Source organism: Lactuca serriola, chromosome 7 (assembly GCF_051521515.1).
Source record: "Lactuca serriola cultivar US96UC23 chromosome 7, Lser_US96UC23_V15, whole genome shotgun sequence".
Lineage (NCBI taxonomy): Eukaryota > Viridiplantae > Streptophyta > Magnoliopsida > Asterales > Asteraceae > Lactuca > Lactuca serriola.
Window position 1 is genome coordinate 25,638,563 of NC_136414.1, and position 20,223 is coordinate 25,658,785.

The following is a 20,223-nucleotide window of genomic DNA, read 5'->3' on the forward strand; positions in this document are numbered from 1 at the left end:
TGACTTCCTGAATAATTTAATTGGTTGAGAACAGTCAAATTATTCAAACGGGCCACAGTCGTTCATATGTTGGAAGTAGATATGAATGAAGACTGTCATGAATTGGTGTGTGGATTGTCTAAAGAGAATTAGACATAAGCAAGTGTTTGCTGCAACGTTCATGAGTGCTTATGAATATGATTTGAGCATTGGATTAAACCCACGCTCACTTGGATCACTTCATGGATTGTTATCATAAGTGATTAGTGAGACAATAACATCTTATATTCTTGAAACCGAGATGTGTGAGTTGTATCTTGCGAGTCGGTTACACATTGATAATATGTAAACGCACCAGTAACTTGGTGTTATAAAACATATTGTTGTGTGTGATCTGGTGAGTGAGTGCAAGCGAGCATTGAGTCAAAGTTTATCCGTTCCTTTTATCCAAAGTAGGATAAAAGCGATATCTGTGGGCCCCTCGATGATTTAGTGATGGCACCTAAGCGCTTGGCCAAGCTGGGACTAAATTGATGTGTTCAATTGTAGTCTATTGTCAGTCGTCATAAATCTGAATTCGGGAAACAACACATAGACGGAGAGAATGATTTAGATCCATGTCTCAGTCTATATGATATCTATAATGGAAGAATATATGATCCCTTATCTAAGGACACGCATATTTGATAAGATCAGAGTTGACAACGACTTTGGAAAGCTACGATTGCAGATCAGGATCTGAAGTCATACGCAGAATAGTTATTAGACTTATCCAAGTGGGAGACTGTTGGATTAGTGTCTAAGTCCATAACTATTTTTGGTATGTACTTGACCCGATGGTGCATGGTCCTTTTGGGTTGCCTTCACCAAAGCAACTTGATAGGATGAATTATGGAGAGAAAAGATTAATTATGATTTATTAATATATTATGAGAATAATATATTAAAGGAGAAATCATATTGTTTAATTAATATTAGTCAAGAATTAATAAGAATTAAGTTTGTGGCTAAAAGAGATTTGTAACAGCCCGGAATTTCAGGTATTGTTATAATTATGTTTTTGGGTGTTTTAAGAGGGGACTTGGCGAGTTGGAGCCTAGACTCGCCGAGTAGGATCGCGGATCTGGTCGCGGGTTCGCGACTGGACTCGACGAGTCCGGATATGGACTCGGCGAGTCTGCGCTGTTTAGCGAAAACCCTAACCGTTCAGGTTTGGGACGTATATGAGGGACCTTATGGCCGTCATTTTTCACCCTAGACTTCTGAGAGAAACCCTATTTCGATTGTGAGCATCTGGAGCAAGGTTGAAGACCATTGTTGATTTTGGAAGTGTTGTTTTGCAAGGAAGAAGAGGCTTGGTTAAGGGAACAACAAGAGAAGCCACGTTCTGAGGATTTGGGGACACAGAGAGCACGTTATTCAGGTAATATTTCGAGTGCATTCTCTTATGTTGATGTGTATATGGATTTAGGGTTTATGGAACCCTTTTGTGGCTAGATTGAATGTTACCTTAGTCCCCCAAACGATTGGAACCCTGTATTGGGACCTTTGGAGGTCCAGAATGTCCCATGCCTGAGCATTTCGGGAATCAATGGAGGTTTTGGATTGGAATCCTTATGCCTTAGGTCAAAATGTAAATTATGAGTCATGGGGTGTATTATGAGCACCGAAATGAGGACATTATGTGATGAATTAGTCTAGGAAGGCCAAACCTATGAATGGTCGGAGCAGTTCTGACCTTAGAAAGTAGTTTGAGCGGTTGCATGGCATGGACTCGCCGAGTCCGATGAACAGACTCGGCGAGTAGCTTGAAGATTAACTGGGACTCGTCGAGTTGTTCTTCAGACTCGGCGAGTTGAGTCGGGGTGGCCCCGCGATTCTTCCAGGAGGAACTCGTAGAGTCAAGGAGGATACTCGACGAGTAGAAAGGGAATCTTAGAGAATTGGTGAGGACGTCTAAACTCGCCGAGTCGCCCTAGCACTCGCCGAGTCCGGTCAAGTTGACCGTTGACCAGAGTTGACCTATGTCCGACTTCTTAGGGATAGTCAAACTTAGAAGATAAAAGTGTTAATAAGAGATATATGATGTTATAGGGAGATTGTAGCTCGGCGGATCGAGCATGAGTGATTTCGGGATTTGCTAGCTTTCGATATTCACGAGGTGAGTCTTCTCACTATACTGTACCCGGAAGGGTTTGACTGTATGACCGGAAGGTCAGATATGATATGTGATATATGTGCTATATGTGGTAAGTTATTTGTTATACATGCTATGTATGTTATGGGTCGGAAGGCGATTATGTTACGGGCCGGAAGGCATTATGTTATGGGCCGGAAGGCGATTATGTTATGGGCCGGAAGGCGTTGTGTTATGGACCGGAAGGTCGGCGTGGGTAGGACCGGAAGGTTTACCCAGCAGGGACGGAAGTCCCCTGAGACACATGGACCGGAAGGTCAGGGCCTGGAAAGGCGTATGTGCGTAAGTTGTATATTGGGGAACTCACTAAGCATTTATGTTTACAGTTGTTATGTATGTGTTTCAGGTACTAGCGAGGACCGTGGGAAGGCGCCGGCGTGATCTGTACACACTGAAGGATGTTTTGTGATCTTGGGATTTAGATGATTTGTATTTTGACATGACACTTGAAATGTTTATGCCTTGTTTTGAATGAAAATATTATATTTTGAAATGAAAAATGTGTTTGAAAATTTACGGTGTTACAAATTGGTATCAGAGCCTTGGTTTGAGGGATTTGGGTGCACCTTCGGGCGTAACTGAACTCAAACCGAGGATTTGAGGAAAACTTTTAAAAATAAAGGCATAAACTTTTATAAATGATTTTGTGGTAAACAAGAAAGAAGCAGTGTGTACGATCAGTCAGCGCCCGAACGGTAAAGATCCCCAAAATACCTTACAATGTTATGTTATGAGATAAGTTATGATATGAATTGTTATGCATGCTAGAAGACTAGGTATTCATGATAGGACTAGAGTGGCCTGATTTGTGATGCCTTAGTCTAGGGAGTTTGCCGATATGAGATGCTTGATAGTGTGCAGGTAGATAGTGCATATCAAAAGTAGAGTACTCACTATCCGGGGTTTGGGGAGGAAGATTTGGGATGAATGCTGATGCGGTGTGGTCGGTAGTATTGGGCCCGTACTACCGAAGACACCGGGTCAGTGGGAGACCCAAGTAAGAATCCCTGGATATCGGAGACTGAGTAGGGTTGCGTTATCGAGTGCGATTATACTCGATGGAGTCTCTGATAGTTTTATGTTGTATTTCAGAGACATCATGGTTAGACCACGCCACGGAGCGAGTTCGAGCGGTGTGAGTGACGAGGAGATTCGTCAGATGATTCATGAGGAGGTGGCTGCAGCGATCCGGGCTGAGATTCCGGAGATGTTTGGGTCTATTAAGACCACCTTGATGGAAACTTTTGAGGAGCGGTACGCCGCATTGACTGAGGCTGCAGCCGCTGCAGCTACCGCAGCTGTGGCCGCTGCCAGGCCACAGGGGGGTGACTCGTTGCTGTTTCGGGAGTTCAGCAACACGAAGCCACCTGAGTTTGATGGGACGCAGGATTCGATTGCTGCAATGAGGTGGATCGCTGATATTGAGCGGTGCTTCTACACTTGTTCATGTCCGGAGCATCTGAGGGTACGGTTCGCCTTGAACCAGCTCCGTCTAGGAGCGAAGGATTGGTGGAAGTTCATGACGGCGAACTTCACATTGGCAGAGATTTCAGCAGTGACATGGGAGGGGTTTACCTCTATGTTCAGAGACGAGTACGTTCCCCCGGTGGAGAGGGAACGATTGGTTCAGGAGTTCTTGACCCTCAAGCAGGGTACTGATTCGGTTGCGGTGATCACGCGGAAGTTTCATGAGAGGGCGATGTTCTGCCCCGAGCTGGTGTCCACAGAGCAGGCTCGGATGAGCCGGTACTTGGGTGTTTTGAGGAGGGATATCCGGGAGTTTGTGTCAAACTCCACCTATCATACCTTTGCTGAGCTTCAGGCGAATGCTAGGAAGCGCGAGATTGAGTTGGAGACCCAGGCCAGGGAGGAGGCCGAGTCTCAGCGGGTGGACCGGCGGCCGACTCAGTCTCAGCCGGCAGCCAAGCGGACCAAGTCCGCCGATTCGAGGACGGGAGGTCCGAAGGGCCGCACTTGCGGAAAGTGCAGCAAGGGTCATGATGGGGCGTGTCGATCTGGTGCTTGCTACAAGTGTGGCAAGGAGGGGCACATTGCTAGGGAGTGCCCCAAGGGGTTTACGGTTTGCTTTCATTGCAACCAGACAGGCCATCGGAAGGCCGAGTGCCCTCAGCTTCTTCAGGGATTTGCACCTACTGCCAGAGCTACTGCGACTCGACCGGTGAAGGCCGAGGCCCCGAGGGCTCGTGGGAGAGCCTTTCAGCTGACTGCGGAGGAGGTCTGCGCTGCGCCCGATGTTGTGGCAGGTATGCTGTATTTCATGTATTTATTTTGATGTCGAGATGTTATGCTTATGTTATGATATGCGTAGGTACTTTCCTTGTGAACTCTGTGCCTGCTTTAGTGTTATTTGACTCGGGTGCGAGTAGGTCCTTTGTATCTTTAGCTTTTAGTCAGCATATCAGCGTTAGTCGTGAGTCGTTGAGTCGGCCTCTGAGAGTTTCTATAGCTGACGAAAGAGTGATTTGTGCCACGGAGGTTCTCCGGGGATGCGTGGTAGAGATCTTCGGGGTTGAGTTTCCGATTGACCTGATTCCTATTGCGATGGGTGATGTCTGTGTCATTGTGGGCATGGACTGGTTGAGCCGATTCGGCGCCGTCATCGACTGTGAGCGTCAGTTGGTGATTATACGAGACCCTAGTGGGGGAGTTCTTTCGGTGTACGGCGAGGGTACCCGTTCGGGATCAGCTTTTTGTTCGGCCGCTAGGGCGAGGCAGTGTCTACAGCAGGGCTGTAAGGGTTTTGTGGCGTATGTGATGGATACGCGGGAGGTTTCCGAGAGACCGAGATCAGTTGAGGAGGTCCCAGTGGTGCGTGAGTTTCCAGATGTTTTCCCCGAGGAACTACCGGGAGTACCTCCTGTGAGGCAAGTAGAGTTTGGTATCGATCTGGTTCCGGGGGCCGCGCCCATTGCTAAGGTGCCTTATCGTCTTGCACCTCCCGAGATGCAAGAGTTGTCCTCGCAGCTTCAGGAGTTGCTGGGGAAGGGATTCATTCGGCCGAGCAGCTCGCCGTGGGGAGCGCCTATTCTGTTCGTCAAGAAGAAGGATGGTTCACACCGGATGTGCATTGATTACCGGGAGTTGAACAAGTTAATGGTCAAGAACCGTTACCCGTTACCGAGGATCGATGATTTATTCGATCAGTTGCAGGGAGCATCTTGGTTTTCCAAGATCGATCTGAGGTCAGGGTACCATCAGGTGAGAGTGCGGGATGAGGACGTCCAGAAGACAGCGTTTAGGACGCGATATGGGCATTATGAGTTTGTGGTGATGCCTTTCGGGCTCACCAATGCCCCGGCTGTGTTCATGGATCTCATGAACAGGGTATGCAGGCCGATGTTGGATCGGTCAGTGATTGTATTTATCGACGATATTCTAGTGTATTCGAGATCTAGAGAGCAGCATGAGGAGCATTTGAGAGAGGTCCTTGAGGTATTGAGGTCGGAGAAGCTTTATGCAAAGTTCTCCAAATGTGACTTCTGGTTGCGGGAGGTCCAATTCCTAGGACATGTTGTTAATCAGGAAGGGATATTGGTCGATCCGGCCAAGGTGGAGGCGGTGATGAGTTGGGAGGTGCCAAAGTCACCCTCTGAGATCAGGAGCTTCCTTGGGTTGGCAGGGTATTATCGGAGATTTATTAAGGATTTCTCTAAGATCGCAGTGCCACTCACCAGATTGACCCGGAAGGGTGTTGCATTCTCATGGGGACCCGAGCAGCAGACCTCCTTTGAGACACTTCGCCAAAGGTTGTGCGAAGCCCCGGTATTAGCCCTCCCGGAAGGGATGGAGGATTTTGTGGTATATTGCGATGCATCGATCTCGGGGCTGGGTGCAGTGTTGATGCAGAGGGGTCATGTGATAGCTTATGCGTCGAGGCAACTGAAGCCTCATGAGGCGAGATATCCCACACATGATTTAGAGTTAGGGGCAGTAGTGTTCGCTCTCAAGATTTGGCGTCACTACTTGTATGGGGTTCGATGTACGATATACACGGACCATAAGAGCTTGAAGTATTTGATGGATCAGCCCAACCTAAATATGCGTCAGAGGAGGTGGTTGGATGTGGTCAAGGATTATGATTGTGAGATCCTGTACCACCCAGACAAGGCTAATGTGGTAGCCGATGCATTGAGCCGCAGGGCGAAGAGCACTCCACTGCGAGATGTATGTTTGAGGTTGACTGTGATAGCTCCAGTATTGGATGCTATTCGTGGGGCATAGGCCGAGGCTGTGCGACCAGAGATGCAGAAGAAAGAGCGGGTCGTTGGTTTGGTTTCAGAGTTCGTTGCGGATGGACGAGGGCTTATGACGTTTCAGGGTCGGATCTGGGTACCGTTCGTGGGTGGTACACGTATTACTTTGATGGAAGAGGCTCATCGATCGAAATTCTCGATCCATCCCGGGGCTACGAAGATGTATTTGGATTTGAGGAAAGAGTATTGGTGGCCCTGTATGAAGAGGGACGTCGCATGGTTCGTTGAGAGGTGCTTGACCTGCCGTAGGGTTAAGGCCGAGCACCAGAGACTGCATGGCAAGTTGCAGCCATTGGAGGTTCCCGAGTGGAAGTGGGAACAAATCACTATGGATTTCATCACCAAATTGCCGAGGACTGCCAGAGGAGTCGATGCCATTTGGGTGATTGTGAATAGGTTGACGAAGAGTGCACACTTCCTTACCATCAGTGAGAGTTCTTCAGCGGAGAAGTTGGCGGAGATATATGTGAGAGAAGTGGTATCTCGGCATGGGGTGCCGATCTCGATTGTTTCAGACCGTGATGTGCGCTTCACTTCCAGATTCTGGAAGAAATTCCATGAGGAGCTGGGTACTAAATTGCATTTTAGTACCGCATACCATCCCCAGACAGACGGCCAGAGTGAGCGAACGATTCAAATGCTGGAGGACATGCTTCGAGCGTGTGTGTTAGATTTCGGGGGTAGCTGGGTGTCACACCCCAAAACCAAGAACGGCGGAAACGTTCTGGGGCGGAGGACGTCATGTATAATATCAACAACTATGTAAAGTAGTAAACAAGCAACAACATCATCCATTGCATTAATAGTATAATTTTAGTTACAAGTGTTTTCTTTCATAGTACAAGACACGATGATAACTTTATCAAAATAAAAGACAAGTCTTGACTGCTCCGTTTTCTCTAAACCTTGTATCGACACCTGTCTATTTGTAACCTGAGAATACAAGTTATTTTGAAAGAGTAGATCAGCATTTAAGCTGGTGAGTTCATAAGTATTTAATGTCATTGCTTTGATTAGTTGATATGAAAGACTGGTGAATGAATGATGAAACATTTAGTATAAGTATGAAAAGCTCTAGAAAATCCCATATCTCCTACTAGTATAAAAGTAGTCTTCTACCAAGACCCGAATGTTTTGAAAGTAGTCTTTTACCTAGACCTGACTGTTTTGAAAGTACGCATCTCTTGAAAATGTGACGGTTTTTCCTTGTTTAACTCTTATTAGTTTGTCCCTTAAGTATACCTGAAATGGTATCAACTTAAAACATCCGTAGATTGTTCATTTACCTCTGTTGCTAACAGCCGGGTTTAGGAATAGTTAGTCCCTTATGTATACCCATGATGGTATCAACCTAGAACATCCGTAGATTGTTCATTTACCTCTGTAGCTAACAGTGGTTGTCGGAATGGTTAGTCCCTCAAAGTATGATGTGGTACTAGGAGATAAAGTCCCAGTCTATCTCGTCGATGATGTGATTGAATCACAAGGTAAAGATAGAAAGGCGAACAATATAACCGTATCTAGACATATAACATGTAATAATAATTTGCCATATAATGTCTATGTAAAAGTATTCATGTAAGAGTATTCCTTCATGTAACATGTAGTAGTAATTTGCCATATAATGTCTATGTAAAAGTATTCATGTATAAGTATTCATGTAAGAGTATTCCTTCATATAACATGTAGTAGTAATTTGCCATATAATGTCTATGTAAAAGTATTCATGTATAAGTATTCATGTAAGAGTATTCCTTCATATAACATGTAGTAGTAATTTGCCATATAATGTCTATGTAAAAGTATTCATGTATATGTATTCATGTAAGAGTATTCCTTCATATAACATGTAGTAGTAATTTGCCATATAATGTCTATGTAAAAGTATTCATGTATAAGTATTCATGTAAGAGTATTCCTTCATATAACATGTAGTCTGGACTCATGAATGAACTGACTCTGGTGTAATTTCTTGTAGTAGGGAAAATGTTTTGTTTACTCTAAACTATTCCTATAATAGTTTACTAGAATGTAATTGATGAGTGACCAAGTAGGTTTATACACCATTGCTATCTATGAGTATCAGAACTAAATTAACTGACGGAACATTTATGACCATATATGTATACATGATATATAACTAATATTTAAACGACTTTCGGACGAATGCCCAATATCCCACCAGACCACATCTCAAGGCGCGAAAAGGAAATAGGGTGGATAGCCTTCCTAAGTCTTTTAAACATTTCTTATATAACTATACATATAGAGGCATGCAAATTTATAATATAAAAGCATAAAGAAGTTTTGTAAAACCGTTGAAAAGTCTAATAAAGAATTTGTGACTTGATGTCAGTTTATAAAATGATTGAAAGTATTTTGTTTGATAAGACAGTTTAAGTACACGGAAAACCATTGTTTGAAAACACCTTTGTAACCGATTTTGAAAGGAAGCTTACAGTATGTAAGACAGTTTGATAACGAGCTTTAATCATGTAAAAACGTTTAAGAAAGTCATTTGAAGTAATATGTTTAGTGAACTGTTAAAACTTGTAGTAAATCCATTTGTATACTAGTTATAAATCACATAAAATTGATTTATTAACAAGAAGTATCCCAAAATATTGATGTTTTTCGTGCCAAAATAACCGTATGTTTGTAGTATGATAGGTGGACACATATACATACAGTATAAGCAGTGTGTTTGATTTATATATAAGTAACAACACTTTTCATTTCAAAAGATATGATGATATCGTGATACATTTTGCATACGAAAGTTTCTTTATAATAATTATAAATCACATGCGATTCCGTTGATAAAAAGTATAAAACGAAACTTTATATAACATACGATAATCATCGTGTGTTTTACTTGTATTCCCCCCCCCCCCCCCCCCCCTTAAAAGCATATAAAAATATTTATAAAACATTTAAAAGTGTGGATTATAGGGGTATGAACTCACCTGAAAGTTTGAAGATAGCGAGATGGAAAACCGGGCAGAGTTTCGTCTCGGGAAACGGATTTTTCTCGGGATTCTCGGGAATCTCGGGAGTAAAATCGACCCTCGGGACTTGAGCAAAAAGGCCAGAGCTTCGGGTTTGAACGGGCACGGAAAACGAGGCAAGACGCAAGAGAAAAGAGAAGAATTTTGCAAATTTCTCGGAAGCCCTCGCATCCCTTTTATAGGGGTGCTGAACCGCCTCGGTACGCTGGGCGTACGAGGGTACGCAGCGCGTGCGGAACGTCACTGCTTACGTATTTCGGATGGAGCGGGTCGGACGGGCGGATCGGACGGCGGGTCGGATGGCTTCGCATAGGGTGACGTGGACGATCTGAGGCCTTCGATCTGAGTACGCGGGGCGTACGAGGGTACGCAGGGCGTACTCCGGCCCTATCCGATGACTCCCCTTCGGATAATACCGGGAGTTGTTATTTAAATTTATAATTATAATAAATAAACTTCAAAAATTCATATCTCCTTCATACGAACTCCGTTTTCGACGTTCTTTATATCCACGCGAAGGTGAGACTATGATCTACATCTTTCATTTAGATTCCGTTGGCAAATTATGAAATAATTTTTATTATTTATTTATTAAAACGACGTGATTAAGGAATTTCTTTAAAAATTCATAACATCTTTATCTGACGTCGGTTTTTGCTAGACTTTTTACCGCTGAAATACCATTGACGAGACCTTCAATTCTCGTTTAGGTCATTTCGGCCAAAAGTCGCTCGATCTCCGATTCGAGTACGTAACTTTGTATTGCCGTTTTTCTGTTGGAAAACTTAGAATGGTCATAACTTCTTCGTTATAACTCGGATTTTAGTGTTCTTTATATGCTTGGAAACCTTGATACTATTCCTTCTACTTTATTTAACCCAAATAAGATTTTAGGAAAGCTAAATTTTGACCTAAATTTGACTTGCGTCCCAACATATCGTCTTGAAATATCGGGTTGCCACATCATCCCCCCGTTAGAGGGAATTTCGTCCCGAAATTAGAGTTTAAGCAGAATTGATACTACGCTACAGATAGAAGTTTTATTTATCTTTTGTATTCCTAAGTGAATTTAGATCCTCGCATTGCCTTCCAGCGAACCTTTCACTATTGGGAAAGGGCTCTGCTTCTTTTGTTTGACTTTACTGTCATGACAACTCTTCTTGGTCGAACGTATGTTGAATGTTTTTGTGGCCCGTGAGGATAGTACATCTTGTATCCTACAAGTAGTGCCTCCAGATCTTCCAAATAATTACTGCTGTCCCTAACTCAAGATTATGTGTTGTATAGTTAACTTCCTGCGTCTTAAGCTGACTCGAGGTATAGGCAGTGACCTTTCCTCTTGTATAAGAACAAAACCAATTCATACTGATTATGAAGTCAGAACCTTGTGGTTGATTAGATGACGTGAAGATCTAAAATAAAGTATGATTACTCATGACTTAAGGAAAAAGGATAGGTACTTTTGTTCTATCTGACTTTCTTGTCCCAATCGACAGAAAGGGCACGTGTTGACTTCTAAGTTTATTCGCATGGTAACCTAATCACTTGTAAATCTTGGGTAGTCTCCGTCCTGAAGTTCATAGTAGAACCTATACCTGGCTCACCAATCGTAGTCTCGGGTATACGAGTCCTATATAAATAAGCTTGAAACTGTGGGTCTTTGGATTGAACTTGACGTATTGAACAAGTGGTACTTCGGGCGGTTTGCTAAGTTTCTCCTTGGAGAGGATGAGAAACATGAGGTGCTCTATGAACGAGTACTTTGTTGTTCCGGAATAACGGTTTTGCTAGAAATACGATTTTGGAGGAATAGATGTACGTATGAAGCTGTTTTTGTGAGGATAGAATTGAATCAAGTAGTATGATAATGTCGTAATCGTAAGGAAACTTAAAGACATTAGATTTGAACGAAAGATGTTTACAGACAAAACAACCGTGCAACCATCAACAGAGTTTCGGTACTTTAGATTTACCACAAGACTATTGCTGCGAATATGATATACTACAAAAGACAAGTATACGCAGGACGAGAATTCCTATACAGACAGGATCTCGCAAAAGGTAAGACTCTATTTGCACCAGTTCTAGATGGTTTATAAAAACATACATATTACTGACGGTTGGAAGTGAACCTATACTATAGTAGGGTCCTTCGTTGTCTCTTTCCATAATGAGGTCAAACTCCTCCGGATTCACCATCATTCTCCTCTGTTGGACAGTCCCTCTTGAAGTGTCCCATGACGCCACATAGATGGCATATTCGAGAGATTTCGACATTGGTGGTTGAAGTAATGTGTTGGATCCGACTCTTGCAGTAACGGACGGTGTGTCCCTTTTTATTGCAGTTTAAGCACTGCATTTTCCGACAAAATCCATGATGGTGATATTTGCATTTGTTACACTTTGGGAGATTGCCAGCATACTGTTTGGCCGGGTTAGGGATGGTAGTATGAGGTACAGAAGTCGTGGCTGCGAAGGTTGCCACATGTTGTTGTCTTTTGCTCGTCCCTTGGGGTGATTTGCCTTTAGTCTTAGCCCAGAACTTTCGTTTGTTATTCTTGGGCTTGGGATTCGGGGTGTCGTGGTAGTTTGTTTCTCGTTGAGGTACTTGACTGTTACTTGGATTGGAATTATTGTTAACGATCCTGCTAACATTCGCGTTGTTAGCGTTAAGGAGGGTCAGAACAGCTGACACGGCAGCCGAGACTGCAGCTTGAAAGGTAGCTGCATCAATCTGAAGAGTTGGTGTTTGGTAGATGGGTTGATCGTTTTTCTTCGGCGACATGATTCTGTTATACGAAAAGAAAACTGAATTTGTGAGCGAGTATGGTTGAACCTAGACGTACTTCGATCGTCCATGTAAATAATAGAAGTATGTTTTTGAAGGATTGACCTACATCCCTATGATGTATTCCTAGTGCTGGATGGAAGTGTGTGTATAAAGGGTTGACCCTGATGTACTTACATTGTTCATGTAAAGAGTACGACGATGTTCTCGAAGGTTTGACCTACATCCCTATGATGCAGTCCTAGTAATGAATAGAGGTAAGTTCGTAGAATGGTCTCAAGACGTTTGTTGTACAAGTTGAGGTATTGTGGATTGGTGAAAAACAAAATCCAACCACTGAAAGAGACTTGGAAATGTCTCCGTATCTAACTTGCTATGGTCCAATGACTTAACTAAAGCAGGTTTCAGATAGACTCCAATGAGAGTATGATAAGAGTACTTGAATGAAGGAAATGACACAAAAGTTAGCCGGCTGTCAATATCTTGGATATTTACGGCGTAAAGGTTCAGGAAAATGACCTTGTAAAGGTCTTACATCATATCCACAGGAGATAGTTCCTGACAACATAAAGACCTAACTAAAGTACTTACGGTACCAGATAATTTCATAGAAAATGCCACATCAGGCATAGACAGAAAAATACGATTCCTCTGTTTATAAGGGAAATAAAGTAAAGCGTCTACTACTGGCGACGGTAATTCCTCTGGTGAATTTTTAGTTCAACCAATTGACGTTCCATGTCAAGTAGGTGTCTCTAGTACACCCTTTGGCGTACTTGGAGCTCTATGACTTTGGCTCGGGTTTTCAGCTAGTGTTTACAGCAGGTTCTCATGGTTTCTTTCTGATCTCTTGTGAGCATCTTCTAGATGAGTGGTGTGGAGGGTATGCATTCTCGCATCGGTGACAACTTCGGCAATCTGATGTTGGGCTGTCCTGCCTTGAATCTCGTTTTGGGCCACTCTGCGGACCATAATTGGCAAGATTCTACCTGCTGAGCCCCCATTGCTCAGGTCGTAAAAGTTTCGGTCGCCAATAAATGGCATGGGCTGATCTTGTTCTTGGCTCCATGTTTCCAAGCATTCCACCGAATCAGGCGTCGGGCCTTGAAAAGCAAGACGAGGGTTAGGAATTGGAAAGGGAGTTGCTCGGGGTAGGTTCTCAACCTCTAGTTCGGAATTAGCATCGGCTGAAAGGTTTTCATCATGGTGATCATCCAAAGGGATAGGATGATCAATTCTCTGGTTCTTCTCCAAACCAACCAGCTAAGACTTCATTCGGAAGATACTGGTTGTCAAGGGGATGGAGTCCAACTATGATTTCTATGCGAGAATTTAGGGTAAGTGGATAATTATTAGACGAACTATCTAGATAATTATTTAGAAAACCCTCATTAGTTACATCACTATTTGTGAAGTGCATACCAGCTATGTGTAATCTAAACAGGATAGACCTTCGAATAAGTGACCTTATTTCCAAATTCACACAGAATAGGGGTAAGGCAAAATTACCACTGATTCTAAGTCTATAACATCCTAATTACATGTAGCCTTAGTGTATCCTCTTAGCAACTATCAACTTAGTAATGAGGATCCCATTTTAATTCTCAAGTATAAAGTACTTATAGTAACACCAAATACTCCTATAGTATTTTAATTTTTATGTTATGTTCTATTGTTCTCACTGTGGTAGGGTTGGTAAGATTTTAGCATTGCTGCGACTACACACTTAACTTAGGCACATGCTAGTCAACCCTCGGATAATATAGGCGATCAGGCTATATCTTCCCAGTTTTGACCATATGTCTCTAAGCCTACTTGTGTTGCCCAACAATCGTAATTCTTTTGTACTGTCCTAGTGACACTGATTTTAGTATGAATGCAGCACGTATACTTACTTAAATATCTTATTATTTAAAGTATATACTCTAAATCAGAGTATTTTTAATCCCATTGTATTTATAGTTAGTATATCTTTTATGGGTTGATATACTCAATTCACTGTAAACAATGCTCTGATACCAATCTGTCACACCCCAAAACCAAGAACGGCGGAAACGTTCTGGGGCGGAGGACGTCATGTATAATATCAACAACAATGTAAAGTAGTAAACAAGCAACAACATCATCCATTGCATTAATAGTATAATTTTAGTTACAAGTGTTTTCTTTCATAGTACAAGACATGATGATAACTTTATCAAAATAAAAGACGAGTCTTGACTGCTCCGTTTTCTCTAAACCTTGTATCGACACCTGTCTATTTGTAACCTGAGAATACAAGTTATTTTGAAAGAGTAGATCAGCATTTAAGCTGGTGAGTTCATAAGTATTTAATGTCATTGCTTTGATTAGTTGATATGAAAGACTGGTGAATGAATGATGAAACATTTAGTATAAGTATGAAAAGCTCTAGAAAATCCCATATCTCCTACTAGTATAAAAGTAGTCTTCTACCAAGACCCGAATGTTTTGAAAGTAGTCTTTTACCTAGACCTGACTGTTTTGAAAGTACGCATCTCTTGAAAATGTGACGGTTTTTCCTTGTTTAACTCTTATTAGTTTGTCCCTTAAGTATACCTGAAATGGTATCAACTTAAAACATCCGTAGATTGTTCATTTACCTCTGTTGCTAACAGCCGGGTTTAGGAATAGTTAGTCCCTTATGTATACCCATGATGGTATCAACCTAGAACATCCGTAGATTGTTCATTTACCTCTGTAGCTAACAGTGGTTGTCGGAATGGTTAGTCCCTCAAAGTATGATGTGGTACTAGGAGATAAAGTCCCAGTCTATCTCGTCGATGATGTGATTGAATCACAAGGTAAAGATAGAAAGGCGAACAATATAACCGTATCTAGACATATAACATGTAATAATAATTTGCCATATAATGTCTATGTAAAAGTATTCATGTAAGAGTATTCCTTCATGTAACATGTAGTAGTAATTTGCCATATAATGTCTATGTAAAAGTATTCATGTATAAGTATTCATGTAAGAGTATTCCTTCATATAACATGTAGTAGTAATTTGCCATATAATGTCTATGTAAAAGTATTCATGTATAAGTATTCATGTAAGAGTATTCCTTCATATAACATGTAGTAGTAATTTGCCATATAATGTCTATGTAAAAGTATTCATGTATATGTATTCATGTAAGAGTATTCCTTCATATAACATGTAGTAGTAATTTGCCATATAATGTCTATGTAAAAGTATTCATGTATAAGTATTCATGTAAGAGTATTCCTTCATATAACATGTAGTCTGGACTCATGAATGAACTGACTCTGGTGTAATTTCTTGTAGTAGGGAAAATGTTTTGTTTACTCTAAACTATTCCTATAATAGTTTACTAGAATGTAATTGATGAGTGACCAAGTAGGTTTATACACCATTGCTATCTATGAGTATCAGAACTAAATTAACTGACGGAACATTTATGACCATATATGTATACATGATATATAACTAATATTTAAACGACTTTCGGACGAATGCCCAATATCCCACCAGACCACATCTCAAGGCGCGAAAAGGAAATAGGGTGGATAGCCTTCCTAAGTCTTTTAAACATTTCTTATATAACTATACATATAGAGGCATGCAAATTTATAATATAAAAGCATAAAGAAGTTTTGTAAAACCGTTGAAAAGTCTAATAAAGAATTTGTGACTTGATGTCAGTTTATAAAATGATTGAAAGTATTTTGTTTGATAAGACAGTTTAAGTACACGGAAAACCATTGTTTGAAAACACCTTTGTAACCGATTTTGAAAGGAAGCTTACAGTATGTAAGACAGTTTGATAACGAGCTTTAATCATGTAAAAACGTTTAAGAAAGTCATTTGAAGTAATATGTTTAGTGAAACTGTTAAACTTGTAGTAAATCCATTTGTATACTAGTTATAAATCACATAAAATTGATTTATTAACAAGAAGTATCCCAAAATATTGATGTTTTTCGTGCCAAAATAACCGTATGTTTGTAGTATGATAGGTGGACACATATACATACAGTATAAGCAGTGTGTTTGATTTATATATAAGTAACAACACTTTTCATTTCAAAAGATATGATGATATCGTGATACATTTTGCATACGAAAGTTTCTTTATAATAATTATAAATCACATGCGATTCCGTTGATAAAAAGTATAAAACGAAACTTTATATAACATACGATAATCATCGTGTGTTTTACTTGTATTCCCCCCCCCCCCTTAAAAGCATATAAAAATATTTATAAAACATTTAAAAGTGTGGATTATAGGGGTATGAACTCACCTGAAAGTTTGAAGATAGCGAGATGGAAAACCGGGCAGAGTTTCGTCTCGGGAAACGGATTTTTCTCGGGATTCTCGGGAATCTCGGGAGTAAAATCGACCCTCGGGACTTGAGCAAAAAGGCCAGAGCTTCGGGTTTGAACGGGCACGGAAAACGAGGCAAGACGCAAGAGAAAAGAGAAGAATTTTGCAAATTTCTCGGAAGCCCTCGCATCCCTTTTATAGGGGTGCTGAACCGCCTCGGTACGCTGGGCGTACGAGGGTACGCAGCGCGTGCGGAACGTCACTGCTTACGTATTTCGGATGGAGCGGGTCGGACGGGCGGATCGGACGGCGGGTCGGATGGCTTCGCATAGGGTGACGTGGACGATCTGAGGCCTTCGATCTGAGTACGCGGGGCGTACGAGGGTACGCAGGGCGTACTCCGGCCCTATCCGATGACTCCCCTTCGGATAATACCGGGAGTTGTTATTTAAATTTATAATTATAATAAATAAACTTCAAAAATTCATATCTCCTTCATACGAACTCCGTTTTCGACGTTCTTTATATCCACGCGAAGGTGAGACTATGATCTACATCTTTCATTTAGATTCCGTTGGCAAATTATGAAATAATTTTTATTATTTATTTATTAAAACGACGTGATTAAGGAATTTCTTTAAAAATTCATAACATCTTTATCTGACGTCGGTTTTTGCTAGACTTTTTACCGCTGAAATACCATTGACGAGACCTTCAATTCTCGTTTAGGTCATTTCGGCCAAAAGTCGCTCGATCTCCGATTCGAGTACGTAACTTTGTATTGCCGTTTTTCTGTTGGAAAACTTAGAATGGTCATAACTTCTTCGTTATAACTCGGATTTTAGTGTTCTTTATATGCTTGGAAACCTTGATACTATTCCTTCTACTTTATTTAACCCAAATAAGATTTTAGGAAAGCTAAATTTTGACCTAAATTTGACTTGCGTCCCAACATATCGTCTTGAAATATCGGGTTGCCACATCATCCCCCCGTTAGAGGGAATTTCGTCCCGAAATTAGAGTTTAAGCAGAATTGATACTACGCTACAGATAGAAGTTTTATTTATCTTTTGTATTCCTAAGTGAATTTAGATCCTCGCATTGCCTTCCAGCGAACCTTTCACTATTGGGAAAGGGCTCTGCTTCTTTTGTTTGACTTTACTGTCATGACAACTCTTCTTGGTCGAACGTATGTTGAATGTTTTTGTGGCCCGTGAGGATAGTACATCTTGTATCCTACAAGTAGTGCCTCCAGATCTTCCAAATAATTACTGCTGTCCCTAACTCAAGATTATGTGTTGTATAGTTAACTTCCTGCGTCTTAAGCTGACTCGAGGTATAGGCAGTGACCTTTCCTCTTGTATAAGAACAAAACCAATTCATACTGATTATGAAGTCAGAACCTTGTGGTTGATTAGATGACGTGAAGATCTAAAATAAAGTATGATTACTCATGACTTAAGGAAAAAGGATAGGTACTTTTGTTCTATCTGACTTTCTTGTCCCAATCGACAGAAAGGGCACGTGTTGACTTCTAAGTTTATTCGCATGGTAACCTAATCACTTGTAAATCTTGGGTAGTCTCCGTCCTGAAGTTCATAGTAGAACCTATACCTGGCTCACCAATCGTAGTCTCGGGTATACGAGTCCTATATAAATAAGCTTGAAACTGTGGGTCTTTGGATTGAACTTGACGTATTGAACAAGTGGTACTTCGGGCGGTTTGCTAAGTTTCTCCTTGGAGAGGATGAGAAACATGAGGTGCTCTATGAACGAGTACTTTGTTGTTCCGGAATAACGGTTTTGCTAGAAATACGATTTTGGAGGAATAGATGTACGTATGAAGCTGTTTTTGTGAGGATAGAATTGAATCAAGTAGTATGATAATGTCGTAATCGTAAGGAAACTTAAAGACATTAGATTTGAACGAAAGATGTTTACAGACAAAACAACCGTGCAACCATCAACAGAGTTTCGGTACTTTAGATTTACCACAAGACTATTGCTGCGAATATGATATACTACAAAAGACAAGTATACGCAGGACGAGAATTCCTATACAGACAGGATCTCGCAAAAGGTAAGACTCTATTTGCACCAGTTCTAGATGGTTTATAAAAACATACATATTACTGACGGTTGGAAGTGAACCTATACTATAGTAGGGTCCTTCGTTGTCTCTTTCCATAATGAGGTCAAACTCCTCCGGATTCACCATCATTCTCCTCTGTTGGACAGTCCCTCTTGAAGTGTCCCATGACGCCACATAGATGGCATATTCGAGAGATTTCGACATTGGTGGTTGAAGTAATGTGTTGGATCCGACTCTTGCAGTAACGGACGGTGTGTCCCTTTTTATTGCAGTTTAAGCACTGCATTTTCCGACAAAATCCATGATGGTGATATTTGCATTTGTTACACTTTGGGAGATTGCCAGCATACTGTTTGGCCGGGTTAGGGATGGTAGTATGAGGTACAGAAGTCGTGGCTGCGAAGGTTGCCACATGTTGTTGTCTTTTGCTCGTCCCTTGGGGTGATTTGCCTTTAGTCTTAGCCCAGAACTTTCGTTTGTTATTCTTGGGCTTGGGATTCAGGGTGTCGTGGTAGTTTGTTTCTCGTTGAGGTACTTGACTGTTACTTGGATTGGAATTATTGTTAACGATCCTGCTAACATTCGCGTTGTTAGCGTTAAGGAGGGTCAGAACAGCTGACACGGCAGCCGAGACTGCAGCTTGAAAGGTAGCTGCATCAATCTGAAGAGTTGGTGTTTGGTAGATGGGTTGATCGTTTTTCTTCGGCGACATGATTCTGTTATACGAAAAGAAAACTGAATTTGTGAGCGAGTATGGTTGAACCTAGACGTACTTCGATCGTCCATGTAAATAATAGAAGTATGTTTTTGAAGGATTGACCTACATCCCTATGATGTATTCCTAGTGCTGGATGGAAGTGTGTGTATAAAGGGTTGACCCTGATGTACTTACATTGTTCATGTAAAGAGTACGACGATGTTCTCGAAGGTTTGACCTACATCCCTATGATGCAGTCCTAGTAATGAATAGAGGTAAGTTCGTAGAATGGTCTCAAGACGTTTGTTGTACAAGTTGAGGTATTGTGGATTGGTGAAAAACAAAATCCAACCACTGAAAGAGACTTGGAAATGTCTCCGTATCTAACTTGCTATGGTCCAATGACTTAACTAAAGCAGGTTTCAGATAGACTCCAATGAGAGTATGATAAGAGTACTTGAATGAAGGAAATGACACAAAAGTTAGCCGGCTGTCAATATCTTGGATATTTACGGCGTAAAGGTTCAGGAAAATGACCTTGTAAAGGTCTTACATCATATCCACAGGAGATAGTTCCTGACAACATAAAGACCTAACTAAAGTACTTACGGTACCAGATAATTTCATAGAAAATGCCACATCAGGCATAGACAGAAAAATACGATTCCTCTGTTTATAAGGGAAATAAAGTAAAGCGTCTACTACTGGCGACGGTAATTCCTCTGGTGAATTTTTAGTTCAACCAATTGACGTTCCATGTCAAGTAGGTGTCTCTAGTACACCCTTTGGCGTACTTGGAGCTCTATGACTTTGGCTCGGGTTTTCAGCTAGTGTTTACAGCAGGTTCTCATGGTTTCTTTCTGATCTCTTGT